We start from the raw sequence: 23176 nt of genomic DNA on the forward strand, positions 1-23176 counted from the left end.
CCACTGATCACGAAGAAGGACTGGCCTAAGCATCTGCAGACATTGATGGTTTTGTACAACAGCACCATTCACGAGACAACAGGGTATGCACCCTTCTACTTAATGTTTGGGAGGGTGCCTCGTCTTCCAGTGGATGTTCTCTTTCGCTCAGTTCTCAATAATCCCATTGTGACCAGCTATGACAAGTATGTGGAGTCCCTCATCAAGGACTTAAGGGAGATGTTGGTCAAAGTGCCGGAGCATGCCAAGAAGGAGCAGAACAGAAATAAGGCTCTTTATGACAGGAGAGTGAAAGGACTTGCCATCAATGTTGGTGGTTGGGTGCTCACAAGTCTGGAAGGGGGAATCAAAAAGTGGCTGACAAGTGGGAATCAACCATTTACACAGTGATTGTGCACAGTGATTGTGTTAAGGGATTACCGAATTCATGTCCTGAGGCTGATGAGGATCAAGTTCAGTCAGAGGTCCCAGTCGCTCCTTCATCACAGGTTTTCTCGTGTTAAGCCTTGTGAGGAAGTCTTAGACCATTCTGATTGTTTAGGACTTCTTGATGACACTGACAGGGCTAACTGCCTCTTCGGTTTCTTCTGTGGTTTTAGCACAAACTGACCAGTCACACACGCAGCATGTGGAGGGACATGCATATGACACTTCTAATGTGGCACCAAATTCTAGCTCTTTTACACAGGTCAGATCCTGTTTTGATCACGTTGTTAGACCCGTTAACAAGTTAATACTCACCATGTCACAAGGTTTTCTGGATGACGCACGTTTAGTGCTTAGTCACCAGAGGTGGGTAGAGTATTCAACAATTTTACTCAAGTAAAAGTACACTTACTTGAACCAAATGTTACTCAAGTAAAAGTAAAAGTATGCATCCCAAAAATTTACTTGAGTAAAAGTAAAAAAGTACTATGATTAAAAGCTACTCAAGTAGTGAGTAAATGCATGAGTACTGTCTCGTGTCAGTAAATTACATCATGGGAAATTGAATTACGGGAAACAATGACTTTTAATTTTATTATAAATAAATATTATATATATAAATTATTTATTATAAATAATATGTATTTTTGTTTGTTCCTAATTATTAGGCCTGTGTAAATGTGTTCCACAAAGGCACTAACTGATGAGACTGTCAGCCAATACGTGTAGCTACAACTTGACACCAACTGAATCAATTTGTAGCAGACTTAATCATCATATATTGCTAGTGTGTACAATCAGTGTGAGAACTGGTTTTTAGTATTGCACTGCGTTACATTTAATAATTACATCATACAAGCGTTATGCCTCAGAGATATAGAATTACACAAAATTATACATACAGCAAACGTATCGCATCGTGTTTCCTCATATTTGATGTTGAGTTCTTGTAGGCTGAAATGTCCACACGTTTGCAGACACAATTGGCAGCGCCAAGGTTGCAAACTCTCATTGAGCGTGAGACACACGCATTTGACTGTCTTCACATGCTTACACGCCACACATCCGATTTCTCACGCCGAAAAAAATCTAGTTTATTTACCTCTGATCCACATCTATGATTCACGATTCGCGATATAATACTTAATTTGTGTCCATTTTACACCCCCCCCCCCCCCCCCCCCCCCCGTCAACAATTTACGTTCACCACCCAAACCCCCATCCCCCACCCCGGTTTAAATCTCACTAAATGTGATCTTGAAAACTTGGCAACCCTGCAGCGCATTATATAGCTGTCCTTTTACACGTTTGTAATGTAAACATTGGCTGTATGAGGTCAGGGATGCTCGGTAGGTTTTTCTGTCACTTTCTTGCTACGGTGGAGAAAGTTTGCGTATGTGATCACGTGATTGACCAGCTTCATTTGATTGGTCACTCATACTCGGGTGACGAGACGTTGGTCAGTCTTCTCACTGAAAAGACGAATTATTTACAAAACTAAAGTAACGGTAGCGCGCGGCGCAAATCTAATTGTAACGGAGTAAAAGTCGCGTTTTTCTCACCACATATTTACTCAAGTAAAAGTAGAAGTCTTTCATATTAAAACTACTCCTACAAGTACATTTTTGTCCAAAAAGCTACTTGAGTAAATGTAACGGAGTAGCCTAAATGTAACGCGTTCCTACCCACCTCTGTTAGTCACTCAGCACATTCTGGTTCTGCATACAAATCTGCATTTTTCTTTCTTTTCTTTAAGCTTGTTTGCTTCAGTGATGTCAGTAACGCGTTACTTAGTAACGCGTTACTCTAATCTTACCACTTTTTTCGGTAACGAGTAATATAACGCGCTACAATTTCCAGTCCAGTAATCTGATTAAAGTTACTTATCCAAATAACTGTGCGTTACTATTTTTATTTTCCCTAGTAAAAATATATTTTTTTGCTTTCTTCTTGGCTCAGTTCTACTTTTGCGTCTGACCGTAGCACTCGACTCCGCACGCTGTGCGCGACCCTGTGAGAGCGCGAGCACGTTTTACAAGTCATTTTTTGTAGTGTCCTCCCGTAACGATGTGTGGTAGTATAAAGAAACACCCCTCAAAAACAGGAGAAGGAACATTTACCTGAATAATTTTAATGTTGCACTGTGTTCCACGTTTGAAAAGTGCTGGAATTTTGACTAACGTCGCCTACTTTAAAATGCTTGAAATTGTAATGGTATTTCGTTTCACAAGCTGTCTGACTGAACAGGGGTGGGTTTCCCGAAACGTTCGTAGCGCTAAGTACTTCTTAACCTCGTAAGTTTCATACGGGGGGGGGCTAGGGTTAGGGTTAGGGTTAGCGCGCCAGGGTTGCGTTATCAATAAAGTTTCCCTCCTCGGGATTTTTGGATTAAGCAGTTTCTGCCTTGGTTACCGAACCTGCTTCAATACATTGTTACTGTTAAAAATGCACTTCCAATAAAGTGAGTATTGGAAAAATTTATTTTGCTGCTGAATGTAACTACTAAAGTAAATATGTAATATGTAACGTAACTAAGTTACTTTTAAAAGGAGTAATCAGTAATCGGATTACTTTCTCAAGGTAACTTAGCCATCATTGGTTTGCTTCTCTTTTTATGCTAAACTTTTTTTTTACTGGTCTGTTTACCCAAGTTTTTGCAATGTTCATTTATGTGTAGTTTGTGCCTGGAAACTGAGAGGGGAGGGACTTCCTAGACTCTGAGGTTTTGGATTTGTTTACTTTTGTATAGTCTCTGGTGTGGTGTGCATAGATCCTATGGGGTTTATGTGGTAACCCTGCTGCCAGTAGCTGGTGTGAGGGTTTAGCGCTGCTCTCTCGCCACTTCGTCCTTAGCGGATACTTATCCTTGTTTGGCTGATTGTCTGTTCATGAGTGATCTATTGTCTTGCCAAGTGTTAATAGGCCTACATGCCTTGGATGCTGTTGTGGTGCTCGACTTCAGTGAAATTCAGTGGGGGTGGGTGTAACAGAGAGGAGCTGCAAAATGGCATTAGGAAGTTCCCCCCCTGGTGGTGTATGGTGTACTGCAGATTGAAGTTTGATTCTCATGAGCTGCCGTACCTAATCAGCAAACCGAGTTTTCTTTGTTTCAGGTAGGCCACACGGTTTCTCTTTGTTGTATTTTATTGATAAGTTTATGGAAAAGAAATTCATATTTTTAAGTTACCATAACCTGCACATTACAGATGCTACATGACCTAGCAAATATTTCTGTGATAAATATATTATTATAGTTGGTATTTACATCCTTATGAGGATTTTTCTATCCCCTCCGCCGAGGTACCAAGTCTAGTTCGTTTTTCTGTTTCTTTTACCAGCTTAGCGGCGAGCTAACTTCTATTTTATTCGTAATGGACTAGTTTCCTCTATTAAAAGGCATTTATTTTCTTATTCAGACTTCTGTGGTAGATCTGCAGTCACCATACTACTGATATTGAGACAAAATTCTAATTTTCCCAGGTACGTGTGTTGAATTAAATTTATGTTCGTTGTTTGGATATGTAAATGTTCGGCGGCCATTTCAGTCTATACGTCACATGTGTAGATGTATTAGAAAAACAGCTACGGAAATGTCTGGAGAACCTTATTCTGTATGCTGAAGAAATATAATGTCAGTTATACTCAATGTATAAGTGAGCTGCCGTACCTAGGCGGCCGACAGAGTTTTCTATGTTGCAGACTTCTGTGGTAGATCTGCAGTCGCCATACCACTGATATTGAGACAAAATTTTTCCAAAATAAACGGTGGAAAGGAGACCGAGTGTGTGTGTGCATGCGTATGTTCCAGTCCGTGAAACACCACATGAGACATCCATTATATATACATACAGTATATGTATGTGTTTATATGGAAAAGGTACATTTTATGAATAAAATGTGAAACTTTGTCAGGTTCCTGTTCAATGAGTTTACTTTGGATGGCGTGAAGCCTGTGGCGTCATGGAGCAATTAGGGGACAGAAACAAATGCTGAGAAGAGTGAGATTTATTATTGGCAAATCCAAAAGAAGAGTCATCCAAAAGGTTTAAATACACAGAAAGTCAACTAAACTTTACCTGTGTCTGGTTTAAACACTAACAAGGTGCAGTGGGGCGGGGCTAGACGTGGCAATCTGCTTACACATTTGGGTGGCCTTTATCACTCAAATCAGACTGCTAGAAAATAAGGCATGGAGCCAAGGACATCTTAAATTAGTTTATTTCCACTAAATGAAAGATTTACGGCCTGTGAAATATTTTATTCAGCTATGTAGCCACATGTCCCCTTTGTGCTTCTTCTCAGTGGACCTATAGGAAAGGGGTCCTGACTTTGTTCTGGACCTTTTTTTATGACTTACATATGGTGAATAAATGTATATCTTGGAGAGAAGCAAAATCACAATTTGTTCGGGGTGAATGTTTATTGATTTATTGCATTCATATATTGCATCTAATTGCTATGAATTGCACACTTTTATCACATCATATCCTGAGTTGATTAACATCAACCAAAAACAAATGCCCTCATTCCATCTTTAACCTCTGACCTCAGATGTGGTCTTTGATAAGGATCATTGATAAGCAGTTTCACCATATTGATCAAAAGGTTTGATTTACTTTTCCTGTTTGATGTTCACCAATCATGTTAACACAGCAGAAAGATGAGCTTGACACATGCACTCAGTGCTAGCTTTGAAAGGAAGACCCAAAATAGGAAGATGCATAAGGTGAAGCCTAACATTAGTAGATATCTTTTCAGACCTCATTACTTCTGGTTTGTAAGTACAGTGAGTTTGGTCTTCTGTAACCTCTCATAACAGGCAGCATTTTAATTGCTCGCTACCCCTGTGCACTGGCTTGACAGCACAAATAATTGGGAGTGTGATGTAGTAATTAACAAAGTAACTGGAGGAAAACAACGGGGTTTTGTTTAAAATGCAGTTCACAAAACATTTTTTTCTCAAGAAAATTTACAGTGTCTAGCCATCTAGTTACCTGTAAATACCCAGGTTTCTACATGCACAGAATGCAATATGCACAGAAAGTTTGTTCCTTTAAGTATTTAGTTAAAAGAACTGTGAATTCATACAAACAAAAGCAGCACACAGAGGGTAAAGATATCCACTGTAACACTGAGTGCAACATCAAAAACGAGGCGCGTTGTAGTTGAATAACACTAACGTTATATTTTATTTGTGAAAAGCGCAGTCAGCGCATATGGAACATAAGCACACATAGGTGTACAACTCTAACAAAGATGAGCACAAGACGTTACACACAAACACACTATATACACTTTAACTAACAAGCACCGTGTGAAACACATTAGACTAATGACACGAGTGAACACACACCCCCATATGTACACAAACAGACTCGGACTACATAAACGCTCCCTGGCCCACGAGAACTGCAGCAGCTGGTCCTTCTCCTCCTCTTGGGGCAAACCCTCTGCTACTTGTGGTACTCGGTACACTGCTCGCTGATGCCCTAGCAGTCCTCTCAGTGGGCACGTGAGTTTCTCTGGGTGCCGCCGGGGGGCGTGCCTCAGGGTATGCCTGCCACCTCTCACTCTCCTCTCTCCGAGGCGCTACTGCTAGGGGAACCTCAGCACCCCTTGGCAGTGGCTCCATGGGTCTGGTCCCATTTCCAGGTCCCTCTACCTCCATCTCCTTCTCTGGGGCTTCTGGACTCCACCTCCCTGCTACCTCCAGGGTGTGGCACCGTGAGCAGTCCATGCTGCTCCCTTCTGAGGGGCCATAAGGAACTTCCCCATACCGGTACCCCCTCCTTGACGTCACAGTCACGTCCGAGCACTCAGATGGGGGAGGGCTGACGTCCTCCTCACCAGAGGTGTATAATCCAGGTTCAGAAAGTAAAAGTCCTCACCACGATTTTGCTCAGGCTTCCTGGATTGCACTAATTAGAAAATCTAGCAAGCTTGAGCAAAATCCTGGTGAGGACTTTTACTTTCTGAACCTGGATTATACACCTCTGCTCCTCACCCTCGTTGTAGTACTTGGTAGGGAGCGAACACACGGACGGAGGGGGGCTGACGTCCTCGCCTTCTTCGCCGTAGAACTCGGTGGGGAAGAGACGTGATGGTGTTTGCTTGCCCTCGTCCCCTTCTTTGCGCAGGATGCATAGCCTGGCATTTCTAGTTCTTTCTGTAACGCTGAGTGCAATGTCAAAAACGAGACGAATTGTAGTTGAAAAACATTACACGTTACATTTTATTTGTGAAAAGCATGGAACGTAAACACAAGGTGTACGACTCTGACACACACACACCTTATACACTTTAACTAAGAAGCACCACGTGAAACACGTTAGACTAATGACACGAGTGAACACACACACAACCACACCCCCACATGTACATACGCGGACTACGTAAACACACCCCCAAGGGGAGGGGCCCGGGGCTGTAACGTGACATCCACGCTGCAGCAGGTGGGCAGTGGAGAGCTGTTCTGTAGAGGGTTATTTTGATTATTACAGACTTATAATTTATAAATGCAGACTATGACTTATCTCCCAAAGTAATAAAATCATTGATAATTCAATAAATAAATACATAATAAAGCGTTTACATATGCTGAAGATTATACACAAATCAAATTGACGTCATTCTTACAAAGTGTAAGAAAAAGAAATTTTATTTGGTGTATTTCTTTCTCCCACCCTCCCTCTCTCTCCCGCTCTCTCACTACCCCCCATCCCATCCTCACACCCACCACCCCACCCTTGAAATGGGACCTTTAAAGAAGCTTTAGCTTAAATCTACCTATTTCTTAAAGAGGGACCTGTGCCCCATGGTCCAGCCATTTCTGCTGGCTCTCTGTGCTGTGCCAGAAACTTATTCGCACCCAAAGAGTTCAGACAAATTTCTCCCCTGGGGAATGAATTTCCTGTTTTATCACATCACTATATCATCAGTGGGCACCAGAGTGCCCATCCCCCCACTCTCCCCTCTAATCCTAAAATAAAGTGCAATGTTAGATTTTTAAATCCCACGGTTTCAAATGATGAAACTCGTGAAAGGGCTAGCTGTGGAACCGAGTCCACTGGATCTTGTTGCAGAAAACCAGTAAGAAAAACATTTATCTTTATGGGACATATGCTTCCACACCATAGTGAGTCAAGGCTTTATGGAGAGGTGTCATCTTAATTCATCTCTAAGGATCAAAGACAGAGTAGCACTCTGTAAAGTGGTCTTGTCCTCAAAAAGCTAGAAAGATCACCTTGACGTTACACAGTACACCAAATTAGTCTCATTGGAATTACTCGAATAAGATTATTTATGCTTTTTACTGGTTAACCGGTAAAGCGACTTTATTTCTCCCTCAAAATAGAGAATTGTTCCTGTCCTGGAGTTGAATTAGATGCAATTACGTAGAGAAGACCTGAAAATAAGAGCTCATACCAACTGCCTCCCTGCATCCCTGCAAACTAAAGAGTACAAGGGAAGAGAGTCAAAGGTCATGATGATCTCAGTTGCATGCTGGGACATTAATGCCACCACAGATGTAAAAGGCAACACAAGAGAAAAGGAAAATAAATGTGCCCAGGCCTATTAGTCAATAGAACCAAAGTGACGAACACAGTTGGGCCTACGGCAGAGGAAGAGGAGGATTAGGTACGAAAAGGCAAGTGACACTGTTGGAAATTTCGACAGATGATCTAAAGAAAGAAAAAATTAGGTGGAACAATGCTGACAGAAAGGCCGAAGATGGAACATAAAGGGAAGAAAGTGAGAAGGAAAGGGTGGCAGATATCACGACATGCCGCCACAAATGAACGGAGCAAGACAAGGAACGGGTCCGAACCCTGACTAACGAGAGGCTGAAGACAGGAAATGGATGAGAAGAGCCAGAGGTCATGAAGGAAGTCCCTACCTGAAGGAAGTCACCACAAAAGGAAGTCCCTTCTGAAGGAAGTCCCTGCTCCTTCACGCCTGTCGTAGACGGCTCCCGTGAATACTAATAAAAGCAGCTACCTCCCTACTGCAGCACTCTTCAAAGCCGCACCAAACCACGCTCAAGCACACTTTGTGTTGGCATATGCAGATGAGCGTGTGATGGGAGACAGAAGGAAGCTAAGCAGATGGAAAGGAGACTGTGAATTTTGAAACGTGCTGCTTGGAAGGATAGTCACAGCAGAGTTCAAACTTGTCCATGTAATAGCAAAAAAAAAGACAAATTCTAAGTGAAAAAAAATTACGGAAATTTGTGAATGTATTTGGTTTATGTCATTGAGAAACAGTCCACCTCACAATGAAATCCGAATATGATGAAAACACAAAAAGAAACCTGCTTTCTGTGTATTCTCTCACTGTCTATCTTTAGTCGACTTTTTCGTTCATTTTCATCGGGCTTTTGAGCCATTTGATGTGAAACAGAGAAAGAGGGAGAAAGCAGAGAGAGAAAGGATGAGGGGAGGCAGAGAGCACGAGAGGAGAGAGAACGGAGCTTTTATTATGCTGTGCTGCCAACCCTGTCAGCGCTGGAGATAATTAGTTGCTAATGGTCAGACAGATGCACCTTCAGAAGTCCAATCAGAGCAGCGTCTCACTCGTGTCCCTTCGCGCCGCACCCCCGCATACTGATCAGGCCTCGGCGGCGTGCGGGTGCTTCGCGCTCGCCGCTTCCACCGTGATGAAGAGCGACGCGCGAGCCTCTCGCTCTCCCGCCTGGCGTATCCGTCCGCGGCCGCACAGCAATGAGACCCCTCCGTCTCCAGGGGGCACTGCGGATGTCTGATGAGTAAGTGTTGCCGATTAGAAGTCAGGGAGAGGGGGGAGGGAGCTGGGGGGTGGGTGGGGGTTCTTGACAGTCGGACGGTGCTCCAGGGCTGCATCTAGAGGAAAAGTTTCTGGCCTGTTCCACTTTTTTTTGGAGATAACAGGAGTTAAGAGCACCTGTCTGCTCAGATAAGAACATTAAACCCATCTCTGTCGTTAGGCCATGCTGACACCGGGCTCAGTCCACTCTCAGAAAAAGGGCCATCGGATCACCACTGTGAGATTAAAACAGTGCTACTTTCATGGTAAACTAGTCAAAACACCAAGGTGTACTGCATAGTAATTTGGTGCTTCTGTAGAAAAATTACAATGATAACATTTTTCATTTAAGCCATAGTACTACAGTGGTTTCTCAATAATATCCTACACTTGTATACAATGTTTGTTAATATTACCATGGCATGATGATTATATTGCACTGACATTCAACAGTGTAATTTAATATTATTATGATATTTTTATGTGCTAGTTTTTACATCCCCCCCGTACCCATTAACAGTGGCCAAATTGGGTATTTATATGCTTTTGATCAGTGCTCACACAAACATACTATAAATTACACCCATGTTTACAGTGTTGTGAAGGGTCTTTGGTATAAAAGAACCTGTAATAAACACAGACCACACTATACATAAAGCTATACTCTAACCAGCTACAAAATTAAAAGAACTGACAGGTAAATTGAATAACAGTGACTGCTGGCACCTGTACAATGGCACCTGTCATGGGGTGCAATATATTAGGCAAGCAAACAGTCAGTTCTTGTAGTTGACGTGTGGGAAGCAGGGAACCTGGCAAGAGCAAAGCTCTGAGCACCTCGTTTGGTGATGGCTGGATGACTGGGTCAGAACATTTTTTAAATGGCAGTTCTTACAGAGTGTTCCCATTTGTTTGCTACCTTCCAAAAGCGGTCCAACGAAGGACAGGCGGTGAACCAGTGACCAAGGGCGACCAAGACTCCCTTACATGTGAACGGAGACCGAAGACTGGAGCGTCTTGTCTGATCCCGCAGATGAGATGCTCTAGAATCCCCATACTCAAATAGCGAATACAGAAATATACAGTGGCCTGCGGGCCTATTTCTGGCCCGCAAGCTGTTTTGAAAAGTGTTTTTTTATATTTTTTTTTTCAATCGTGCTATCCTTATTTTGAAATTGCGCACCACGATCTCAAGACGATGCAGGGGATTGCCTCTATGGCAACAACAAACAAATAGCAGATGCCCAAATGCATTCGCCAGACACCCCCCAACCCCCCCGTCAACAATCTACGTTCGCCAACACCCCCCCCCCACCCCCCCGGCCCCTTCAGTGATTGAAAAAATAAAAAATGGCCCGCCATCTTTTCTATTTGAGTAGCCCTGCTCTAGAAGGAAGAAGGTGGCCTGGTCTAAAGAATCGCACATTCTTCTAACATCATATGGACAGCCAGGTTCACGTGCGTTGTTTCCGTGCTGAAGAGATCGCACCAGGCTACACCATGGCATGAAGCCGAGAGTTGCCCTGGGCAACGTTCTGCTATCGTCACAGACAACCTACCCAAACGGGTTGCCAACCAAGTACAGCCATCTATTGCAGTGTAATTCCCTAATGACAGTTATTTTAAATGATAAAAGATGAACTTCATCTTTTCCAGAACTTCTTTGGAGGTTTCAGAGACTGGTGCTCTTTTTACAACATTTCTTTACTTGCCAACATTTGACAGATGGCTCTTTTCACCGCTATTCACCAAGTGTGTGCACACTTGTTCCTTGATCACATATGCTGCAAACAGACATCCACACTCACACACACACACACACACACACACACACATACACACACATACCCGCACACTTACACAACTTACACAAACAAACACAAATACACAGACTGAGATCGTTTGATCTTTCCTGACACGAAAGGTTAATTTTTAATCAGCATCAGGAGGTGGACCTGCAGTTTTGAGGGCAGCAGCAACCTTGACAAGCAGACTGAAGTGATCATGTTTTTACCATATAAGGAATTTTTGTGGCTCAAACCAGACCTACTGTCTCATCACTGAGCCAGAGGACTGTGACCATTGATTGACAGGACAATGCTGTATTCAGAAAGCTCATGGATAGAGAAAAAGAAGGCACACACAGCATCTCATAGAGTGCCTTGATATGTGTGAGAAAAGAGACAGTTTTCCATCAATCTCAGAATGTGGCAGTCTGTACAGTAAATATCACACTGCAATGTGTATTTCAGCGTATTTCATTGATTCCATCCCATGCTGAATAATGGGTGGTTAGGCTTTCTGTGTAGGCCAGTGGTCCTTAAATGGGACCGTGCACACTGTTAAGAACTAATCAATAATAACGTAGAACAGTGTTCACTATTGCAAGTCTGATTCTGATACATTTAATCAAAAATACATTGATAATTAATTTTTTTTTACCATTGATTATTGATCTGTGCATACGCTAAAATGAACTATTAAATGAGCTATTAAACTAATTATTCTTGTTGGTGCATGCCCAGGCTGTCAAAAGAACACAAATTTTAATCAGCACTTACTGGATTTACAGTGTTGTTCTAGCCAGCGATGTCTTGGGCTCAGTGTTCCCAGCTGATTTGACACTCCAGTGTCTCTCTAAGTACTCTGGTAAACTGATCGTTTTTGTTTGTTTTTAGACTGACTGAAACAAATAAGCAGCTCAGTTTGCTAAGAAGATTTCTCTCTCTCTCTCTCTCTCTCTCTCTCTCTCTCTCTCTCTCTCTCTCTCTCTCTCTCTCTCTCTCTAACTCTCTCATATATAAGCTTATCAGTTGATATAACTAAATATGACATACTATGACAGTACTATGGAATGTGACTTTGGTCAAAGTCAAATACAATGCCGTATTATCAAATATATTATAGTGCTGCAATAATGTATCATTGCTCAGAAATATCCCATGCTGGATATTAAATAAATATTGTACTCAAAGAGGAACTCCAGCTTTTCTGCATCCAATAAAACTACAGACTTAAATCATATATCTTCCAAAATGATGCTTAGTGGTGTAAACATCACCTTTTGTTCTGCTGCTCTGTGGTGTCAGGAGAAGCTGTTAAATGGTGGTCCTACCTGCCCACAGCCACCTCTCATTATCCACATCTCACTGGCAACAAACATGAAAGTTCATCTTCTGACAAAACACCGTCTGACATGTTTTCTTTTTGTTGATGGCTGCCTTGTGTCGTCATTGTTCTTGCCTTTTTTGTAATAAGAAACTTTCAGTTGGTCTGTCTCTCCCTGTCTCTCTTTCTCCCTCTTATGTTTGAACTTGGTGGGCTTCCAATGTCTGGCAAATGGTAGCTCTTTGGACTTCTTGTAGGACTTCTAAAAGTCATTGTGAGATGGTGATGTGTCCTGAGGCCTAAAACATCAATAATAACCCCACAAAATGTCTCTCAAAGTCCCTTCACAATCTTCATAGGACCTTAGAGAAAAGAGACAGGGGAGAAAAACAAAGGGAAAAGCTTGACTCAACCCATGTTTTTCCTTTCAGATATGTCTCCATATACAAGAACAAACAAAAATGAGATCAAAGTGTCTGGGATGTCAAAAAAAAGAAGGGGACGAGGCAGACGTGGGCAGAGCCGCATGTGGTGATGGGCAACACATCTCCCACACATCTACATGAATCAGGGGGAATTAAGGGCTCTGGACAACACATCTCCTGCCGCTGCACGAATCAAGAGGAATTAAGAGCTTTTGGGACAGCAGGAAACAACCGTTCTGTCTCCTTTCATTTCGGCAAGGGCCAAGTGATTGCAGGCCGGCAGGCATGCTGGGAAGAACCATCAAGCGTGTGCCTCAAACCAGTTCTGGGCATGTTCACCTCCATGTTGAAAAGTTCTCAACTTCAGATAATTACATCGAGATCATGTCGGAGTTGACCATGACGTGTGTGTGTGTGCTCACCCTACTGGTGATAGATGAGTTTGCATCCACCAAAGAGCCTTCGTATGTCAAGAAAAGGGTGTCAGTGTTCTTGTAAGAATTTATTCAATACTCATGCCCGACACAAATGCCTTTGTCATTCCTTTTAAAACCTATTTCCAACATGTATACATCATACTGTAATATTTTTATAAAGAAACACTGTAAAATAATATCTGGGAATACCTGCAGTGTACATCAGCAATACATGCATTTCTGTTTACATACATATACAACTTGTATCATGCTTAATTATACGTAATGTGAAGGTTTGCATGTACACATATATAGTTTCCAACCACTGCATTTATTATCCTACTAAAGGACATTAACACTGCTTTGCCCTGGTTTGGTCCGTGTATAGGTAGGCATCTTGGTGTTCGGCCATCGGTTAGATTTAGTAATATTTTCCCTTTTGTATTTGCCAATATCAAACGAACTTATCTAACAACTGGTTTAAGTTTTTAGCCAAGAAAAAGCTCACGTTGAGAACAGAGGTGAACACAACCGAGAATTTGCGTGAGTTTCTTCTCCGTGCATCAAAGCCGACATGAGCACGCGCCAGGGAGAACCCCCTAGACAGCCCACTCCCTCGCGCTGCACGAATTCAGCAGCGCGCGCCTCCATCTACAGCGCGCGCCCCTTCGCACTGCGTTTACTCTCTTTACATGGTAGGACTTACCAAGTACCCTCGTGTGTTATTTATATTAGTCCGGTCGGATGACTTTACAGGTCGTTACACGCGCCCGGAGAGTTGGGTCCGTCTCTGAGAGCGTGCACTTAGGTTCGGAATGAGAATTTATTAATGCGAAGTGTGATCAACAAAAGCAAAATGCGAAGTTTGTCCGCTCGACTAAAATTTATTTAAAATTTATGCCCCACAGCAGAAACTGATATGATGTGGGTCGGTGCAGATTCAGTGGAGATTGTTGAACTGCACAGTTAATTTAATAGTGACAATGTAACCTGCCATATTTTCAGGTAGGGTTGCTTGTTATAAACTAATGAAAATACACTTGATTTGCTGGGCGTTGAAATCCAATCATAAGAAATCACTTAAGAAAGTGAGTTAATTTAATGTTGTAATATAATAGTAACGCACAAGTGTTAATGCACTCCTCGGCTGCTTTAAACATCCGCAGGGCTACCACCGTTTACTCGCTACAGCCTATTTTAAAAGTGCAAACGTTACTATGAGTGGTTTGACAGCCACCCATCATGTTCATCACATAGTTCCTGGCCACAGGACGTCTGTACCTGTATATTATCTGGGGTCTTATGATCAAGAAGTACTTGTGATCAGAATGTCTTATGAAAAAAATATATTCTAGGCCTAATCATAAAGTGACCACCAATAAATGACAACTGGATAGCTCTCTAACTATGGATAATCTAACTATGGATTGTATTCTCAAACTATGGATTACAACAGATGGATCTGGAGTTTATCATTATTTGGGGTTTTTTATCTAATAAAGTGGCTCATGGGTGCATTAGTATTTATTTTTTAAATATATTTTTAAAAATTGAACTGTTGAAAAAAAGAACTGTTTCTTTATATACCTTTCAAAAATATATTTAATTTGGTATTAGTCATTTTAGTCTGGCGATATTACAGCGCTCAGCCCTCCACTTCAACACGCACCTGCTGATGTGTTCAAGTTGAAATGGAGCCATGTTTCCCTCTAGTGGTGTTTCTTTGTTAAAGCACAGAATTTATCTTCCCGTCTATAAAAGCTCTAAGTACCGTGATTGAGTAAAGACAACAATGTTCATTTTCGCTGTTTGTAGACCAAACACCCACCATCCACTTCATAGGAAATAGCTACCTTGAATCCATGCTCAGTGGACCCCTAATTAGACACACCTATATAGTTTTTAAGTGCAGAATTACTGACTTCACCATTCTGTTGCCATGAGCAGTTTGACTGCCACCTTTCACTTTGTTCACCTGTAGTTTCTGATTACAGGACCACTGCTGATCAGCTATTTGAGTGGTAGACTATTCTGAACATTGTAGTGACATTGATTTGATAACTGGTATGGTCGCAGGTGCTGCACTGCTATGAGTGTATCAGACACATGTATTTAAGCATAACATAGGTCACCAGTCTGCTGAGAGTGGTCTGTCACTCAAAATATATTCAATTCAATTCACATTTATTTGTATAATGCCTTTACAGTAGGTGTTGTCACAGAATCAATGTATAGTCCCCCAGGGGCTGCATCCAGAAGTCAGACTGCCCTTGACCAGCCCTGACCAGACCTGACCAGCCCTGACCTGTGTGGAAAATCAAGAGTAAAATGTAAATAACTGTATAAATCGTTCTTGCAAAGAGACTGCATTGCTTTTAATTCAAAGGCGACGTACGTGTGTGTGTCAGCTCGCGTATGCACCTGCACTATAAATACAGTGCAGCATATCTCTGAAATATAGCTAGCTAAGCTTCAACAGCCAAGCTTCACACATCCTGGGATGGAGCAGTCAATATACTTAGAAAGTTCTAATCTGGTTCCTTTTGGTTGCTCGATTGAAAACTGTAAATAGAAGGCTACAGTTAATAGCAATGTATAATAATGTCCTTATTAAATCTGTAACTATGCATCCTTCCTGTTGGGCAGTGTTAAGTTTTGCCTGTCGATCCAGCACACCATATCAATCCAGGTTTCTCATATGGTCCCTTGGGAAAACAAATTGCTCATCTCTGGACTATTCACCAAAGTGTCCATGACACCCAGTATTTAATCTCATTAGGGGGCTTTAAAAGATGAGGCTATCAGGCACAGCTGGAAGGTGCCTGACCAGACAGGAAGGCTGTTTGAGGGCTCATTGACTGCGCATGAGGAGCAAAGGCTAGCGCATCTGATTGGATCCCGCAGAGGAGCTAAGCACCAATCGCTGACAGAGCTGACCATGATAGAAAGGTGTCAGAAGATATAAAACATTGCGGTTTGCTCCATATGGGGCTGCCTAGACACAGACCAGTCAGAGAGAACATTCTGACCTCTGTCCACTGCCTGTTGAATGTGAAAGCACATTCAACAGGCATGTGAGCATCAGAACTGGGCCATGGAACAATGGAAGAAGGTGGCTTGGTCCGATGAACTACATTAACCTCATATGGACAGACGGGTCTACACGTGCGCCATTTACCTGAATAGGGCAAGAGGGATGGAAGCAGCGTAATGATCTCAGAAATGTTCTGCTGGGAATCCTCAGATCTCGCATTTGTGGGATGTGACTAAAAGGATCTGTTGCTCTGTCAGATAATACTGGACACCTTCAGCGGTCTTGTGGAGTCCATGCCTAGGTTAGAGCTGATTGGGGGGGACAAAGTGGACCTACACAATATTAGACAGGAAGTTTTAATGTTATGGCTGATTGGTGTATATGATTACCTGAGACTAACCTTAGACCGAATTATGAAAGTTTAGATCAAAATGAACCAGAAGATAGCACAGGCACGAAAGCTCCATGAGATATCAGTGGTAGTCTGCTTTGTTGTCAACTAACCTCTGTGAAAGTCTGAAAGTAGCATGTTGACAGCACCAACATCTCAGTTTGCTTTAATTCTGAATGTCCATGAACTATGAGATCAGCATTTTACACACACATCGAAAAAAGCTTCCAAGCGCTTCGCTTTAATAGTACATTTTCAACCTTGACTCTAGGTTTTTATTCCAAAATTGGGGGAATTTCAAGGAGACTTTATTGTCATTCACATCACATGTGGTACATGAGGTGGAAGGTCCCAGTTTTTACCCCAAATTCTTAATTATCTGTAGTAATACAACCAGCACCTTGTGATCTAAGCAGGTATGACAGTTCAAAATAGCAAATAAGTTCACTCAGGTACTCAGGGGAAAGGCCTTCTTGAACTTGATTTGCCAATAACAAAATTTTCAAATCAATACAGAATTTGACAGGCAGCAAATTTAGTGTTGTTAATATCTGAATAGTATGGTCCATTTTTTCTGGTTAGTTTGGGGCTTGTTTAGAAGATCCAGTTAGCAGGACCTACGTTAGGCCAATTCTGAGGCCCTAAAAGTATTAAAAAAGCATTTTGGTGTTGTGTAAGAATAGTGCATTTCCAGCCAACTGTTGTAGAGCACTGATGAGCTTGAAGAACTGGAAGATTGTTAACATGATGTATGCATGCTAACATGCGGCCTAAGGTTTCTACTTTTATACTTACAAAGAGTTTGGGATAAATAAATCACTGTACAAAAGTGGGTGGTGGTTGTTCTTCATCTAGCCCACAATGCATTTCTAGTACATATTGCATCTGGGGCAGGCAATTAGAATAGATGATAGGTGAGAGGGTAGAATAGAGGATTCCTCACGTGTTATTCCGACTGACAGCGGTTCAGCCTGGATACCGCTGGCAAACAAACCTGTAAAGCAATTTGTCACTACAAAGTTTGTTACCTGATAACTCATCCACCTACTCGAGAATGAGTTCTGTGTACTTACTATGAACTACTGTGTACTGAGAGACAATATTTACCAACTAGGTAGGCTATTTACAGTAATAGAGAGTCCATATAAGACTAGTACCTGACATTAACGTTTCTTCGGTGAGTGATTCTAGTTCACAGCTAAAATGCCTACTTGGCCTCTATATGGCCAAAAGTATGTGGACAATTACTGAGTTAGGGTTTTTCAGACACACCGAGGTCTAACAGACATTAAATCTGCACTGTCATAGGATGCCATCTTTGCCCTGTTCAAATAGCAAATGCTACTATTGGGAAATGGAAACATCTGGCAACCTGAGATGGCGTCTGCTCCTTAACCCAAACAAAAACATAAGAGCTGTATGTTTACTTTCTAAGTTCATTTAGGAAATTAGATAATAACAAACACATAGCCTGCCCCTTTGGTTTGAAGCTTCGATTGCTGAATATTAGATCCTTCACAAGTAAAACAGTTAATGGAAATTAAACTGTCACCAATCAAGGATTTAGGATTTGTTCTTTCAGAGAACTTTGGATTAAATCCAATGAATGTGCAGGTATAAATGAAGCCTGCAGCCCAGAACAATATACAACGCTCGTGTCGGTCTGGCTGAGGGGTCTGCCATTATTTACTCCAGTGTTCCAGGCTGTAATCAGAGGTTAGGAGTTACATTCAGCTCCTCTGAAATTCTTTTCCTTAATGTGACTGGTGCAAATGAGAAGAAGGAATTTGCCCTTCTCCCTCATCACTATTTATAGGCTACCAGGGCTCTATTCTGAATTTTGCAAGACCCAGAACCAGGCGTAGCTGTTGCAGTAGAAAAATCAACAGAGGTTTCAACATCCACTTTGACAACACTCAAAACTCTCTAAATAAAGCATTCATATCATTACCAGATTCAGTGAGCATCTCTCAAAATGTAATTTTTAGTATGGGAGTGGAAAAAAACATCCTAACCTCCCCCCCTACCCGAGGCTATGTCTAACCATGATATACGTCACCTCCTTCACCTCAGTAGCACTTCTGTGGCGCGCACATCTCCCAGATGTGTCAACTCTGATCGACTTGCCTTCTAGTCACACAGACTTCATAGCGTGAGCTTGTGCCTTAAATCCACTCACGCCTTAATTCAGCTCTCCACGCTACCTTCGATAAAGTTGCATTTCTTTAAAAAAAAAAAAAGGCTACAAGGTATCATACAGGCTAAAACGAGGAACTCAAATTATAAATGATTACTCAAACTCTATTAAATGACCTTCCGATGTTGCTTGTTCATCTAGTTGCTCAGATTGACAATAACAAAAATTAGCCAGCTTCTTCAACCCAAATGCAGAAAGAACTAGAATTCAGCTCCTTTGACTGGTGCCCAAGCATAACGGGGCAGTGGCAGTGGTTAAGGTACATGACCAGTAATCCAAAGGTTGCCAGTTCTTCGTACCATTGTCACGGTGTCATTTCTGGGCTCCTAAGCAAGGCCCTTAGCCGTCAGGTGTCATAATTGTATGTTTCTTTGGATAAATGCATCAGATTGAGGGAAATGTACCGCGTAGCTGCAGTGACTTCATCATTTATTCCAGTCAGGATGCATCACAGTACCGAACCTGCACTAGTAAAAGTTATAAGTGATTTATTCCAGGACTCAGTGATGAGGTCTATGTCTCCTCATTTTACTACTTGGTCTGATTGCAGCTTTTGACACCATAGACCACAATATGTTATTACACAGGCTAGAAGATCTAGTTTGGATTAATGGGGTAGCACAATCCTATCTGACAGTCCGACATCAGTGTGTGAATATGAATAGAGGGAACCCTACTCATACAAATGCTGGTTCTGTTCTGAGACTATGGCCTTTCACACTCTATCACCGCATAGAGTGGGTTCAGAAAGTATTCAGGAAGTTTCCATCTGTTGTATCGTACATTTGATTTTGAATGGATGTAATTGTCATTGAACCTATTGTACACTACACTACACTATAGTTGTATCTAGGAAATACATGAGATCCTGATATATTGTCACTGAATGATGCAGAAAAACCAGTCTATTTATCATCTCAAGGTTAAACTATGTAATGTAATGTACACATAAAAATTGCTTGTCTGTCTGTCACCCAGTCAAACTGCACAACTGGACGCTGATGCATGTCTGCTGTATGTCACTTCTGGGTCGGTCCGTTCGTCAAGCCAGATGTACATGACATGGCCGGATCTTTGGTGCTTCCTCGTTGGCGCCAGGACCGATCCTTGCTGGAAATGTGATGACTATATTTATTATGCCAGTACCTACACACTAACCATGCACGCTCAGATATGTCTAAGATCTGCTGAGCTGTATACCTGCACACCTGATTGAATACAAGCCTCAGGCAGATGTTGAATATTCCAGACTGAACTTCAGATGCTTGACCACATACATTACCTGGCGTCCTGGAACTACCTGAGCTGAACCTGAATCATCTGGACCCGCTGGACCCGACCTGGAATACCAGCCAACTGCAGCAGATTGAAACGTGTACCCCTGTGCACAAAGCAAGGGTAAGAACACTTCAAATCCTATCATCATGGTTTGATCAGTTTGATGAGTAGGAGGTACAGTTGACCGCACAGAGTGCTGACCTCAGCCTCACTGGACACTTTCTGGGATTAACTGGAATGTTGACTGTGAGCCAAACCTTGTTGTTGAACACTGGTGGACCTCGCTAATACCCGGCCTCATCTTAGGACTGGGAGGGGTTCATTCCCACTGGTTGTCCAAACAGCCCCTCACTTCAAACACCAACTCAAACCATGTAATGTGTCTTTCAGTGTCACTATTTTGTGCTTTGGTGCATGAACTTTACCTAAAAAAACAAAATATATCCAGAAAAGCCGTTTGTATGCCCAATTACTCAGCACAATTAAAGAAAAAATGTTAAAATGATTTTGGCCTAACATGAGCGCAGCAAGAGTTGACCTTTAATGTGAAAACAACATTGCTATTTAATGTGAAAACAAAATTGATAGTAAACATTTGTTAACACTAGATGGCGGTGCTGCACTTTAAAGTTGCCACTAAAATGACCGTTTGTAATGTTTTCAATGCCAAATTCCGCATAAGTCCTGTTTCCGTTGTTACCTCCAAAATGTCTGCGAAATGTTCAACACTAGATTGCGTTACCTTTTCTGTCCCTAGTTTGGTCTAGCTTTGTCTTGTGTCAATTGGCTGTTACCAGCTTAAATGAAAAAATGTAATATATGCATAACAAAGGTAAAATTATATATATATATATATATATATATATATATATATATATATATATATATATATATATACATACATACATACATATATATATATATATATATATATATATATATATATATATATATATATATATATATATATATATATACATTTATACAGAGGACGATTATTGTTACTAGAGATACTTCTATATCTTATATATATTTATATATATATATACAGTGTGTGTGTGTGTGTGTGTGTGTGTGTGTGTGTGTGTGTGTGTGTGTGTGTGTGTGTGTGTGTGTGTGTTGTTTGTTTTAAACCCCAATGGCGTGTAGTTTGTGAAAGTATTCGTAGAGGTCTCGCGCATTTTTCAGTCTCAACTGCCCCATTGACTACAAAACGTCACCGTGCCGCAGCGCTGCTACGCTGGAGGGTTGATGGGATTTGTAGTCCCGTTGGAGGGTCTCGTAGACTCCAGACACACGTTATCCCAGAAACATCCTGGAATTTCAGTCATGCATTTTTGCCCAAGCGATTGGATCCCGCCGGGGACGCATACGAAGCGGACCGACTGAGTGGTGTGGTCGTGCGTCAGGAACACAGAAGGTCCTCCCCTCGTGTGGTTCTACTGCCCCTTTCTGCCCCCTCCCTTCCTCTCTTCCTCTCGTTCCCCATCCCCCTCTCTCTTGTGTTTCCAGACCGCCTCCGAGCCCGAAATCGCTGAAGCAGAACGAGCAGGAGGAGGAAGCGCCAGAAAAGAGGCCGGTACCGAACCCGTTAACAGAGGAGTCACGGAGATCTGCCCCGGTCCACCGAGGTGAGTCTCCTCGCGGATGTTTTCAGATATTTTCTAAACTCGTACAGATGTTCAAACCTAAAAAAACGAGCCCGGTTCGTGTTAAAATGCGACGGAGGTGTCGTGCGAGGTTTAAAGGTCTTGAAACGCAAATACGAGGGTGAATTTATGCACTGACACTTTCATAACGTTCGATAAGCGGAGCACGCGCAGCTGTTATTGATTATGGAACGTGACAGCTTCAGTGACGGCGCGCGCGCCTCCGCTCTCCGGTACCGACTCCTCTCGCGTCTCCTCCGAGAGCGTTTCAAAATGGTGTCGGGGGTTCGGTGCGTCTTGGCCGTTGTAGAGTCCCGGTTATTCCTCCGGGGCCGACCGGCAGACACACACACACACCCCAGCAGACGAGCCTCGTTTGTTCGGGTTCGGCTCTGAAACACACTGGGCCTCGTGCATCTTTTGTTGATGTCAGTTCCAGTGTAACCATGAAGTGATTCATCACAGTTCAGACACTTTAAGCAGATAATAGTCGGTAATTTGGGTAGTTTAGGGGATTACTACTACTTAATGGATCTATTTGGGCGGCTAAATGAAATATATGACTAAAATGTCAATAGCTTCGGTTATTAAGGCGACTTAAGAGATTTTTGTGAACAGTCAAATAAGTTCATCAATAACGTGTCAATAGGCTCGATTATTATTTATGTGACAGGTGTCACGTGGATTTATGTCAGGATGTGACTGAAATATTGTTTCTTAAGTGGTTCCTAACTCGACATTACAGTACAGCTCTTATTGTGAAACATTAGCAGTCAAGGATCCTGAGCCACTGTATGTTTTTTTGTTTTGTGTGTGTGTGTTGGTGGGTACAGTGAGATGTTCTGCAAAATATATATTTTTTTATTGTACGCGATGTTAAAGGGCATCTAAAGGTCAGTTGAAAATGTACCTCAAGATGTCAGTCATGCTGTTGTATCCATAACGTCACCTCACTCTTCTCTCAATAATGACTTATTCATCATTAATGCTGAGAAATGATTGCGATTTGAAAGATGTGGGGGAGGGTTGAAATATGTGTCCATGCTTCTGTGTGAGTGTGTGTGTGCACGGCAATTCTCAGGTCTGTCAGGATTTTGTGATCCTGGCTTTCTCCTTATCTTTTGCCCCCCCCCGGTTTAGTCTCTGTTTATGGGAGTACACGCTGGATGAGTGGGTAGTGTGGTTGTCTCTCCGGGGGCTTCTGTAGTGAGGAGTTTGGCAGAGAGCGAGCTCTGGACTAATCCAACAGCCCCTTCTCCATAGAGGAGGTAGGAGTTCGAACACGGCTTTGAACAAAAGGATCTGCATTTTTTTTTCCTCCACTGCACTGGGGACATGTTGACCGCTGGACCATTTGTTCTGTTTTAGCAACCAATTTCCCCTGCTGACATACACACACACACACACACACACACACACACACACACGTGCGAGAACACCCTGAGGGTGTGTTGGTTTCCCCAGATAACTG

The 23176-nt window shown here is 42.2% G+C and overlaps 1 protein-coding gene across 5 annotated transcripts in view; it reads left to right on the top strand.

The window, feature by feature from the left end:
- Positions 1-21334: 21334 nt before the first annotated feature.
- fam168a (family with sequence similarity 168 member A) overlaps positions 21335-23176 on the top strand; it is a 30115-nt gene continuing 28273 nt past the window's right edge. For 2 of the 5 annotated variants that reach the window (XM_076989306.1, XM_076989325.1), the window contains exon 1: positions 21455-21687. The gene's annotated coding sequence lies outside the window, so the exon portion shown is untranslated. Of the gene's footprint in view, positions 21688-23176 lie in introns of all 5 variants that reach the window. The other 3 variants (XM_076989288.1, XM_076989296.1, XM_076989315.1) reach the window with 3 other exon arrangements.

Source organism: Brachyhypopomus gauderio, chromosome 2 (assembly GCF_052324685.1).
Source record: "Brachyhypopomus gauderio isolate BG-103 chromosome 2, BGAUD_0.2, whole genome shotgun sequence".
Taxonomy (NCBI): Eukaryota; Metazoa; Chordata; class Actinopteri; order Gymnotiformes; family Hypopomidae; genus Brachyhypopomus; species Brachyhypopomus gauderio.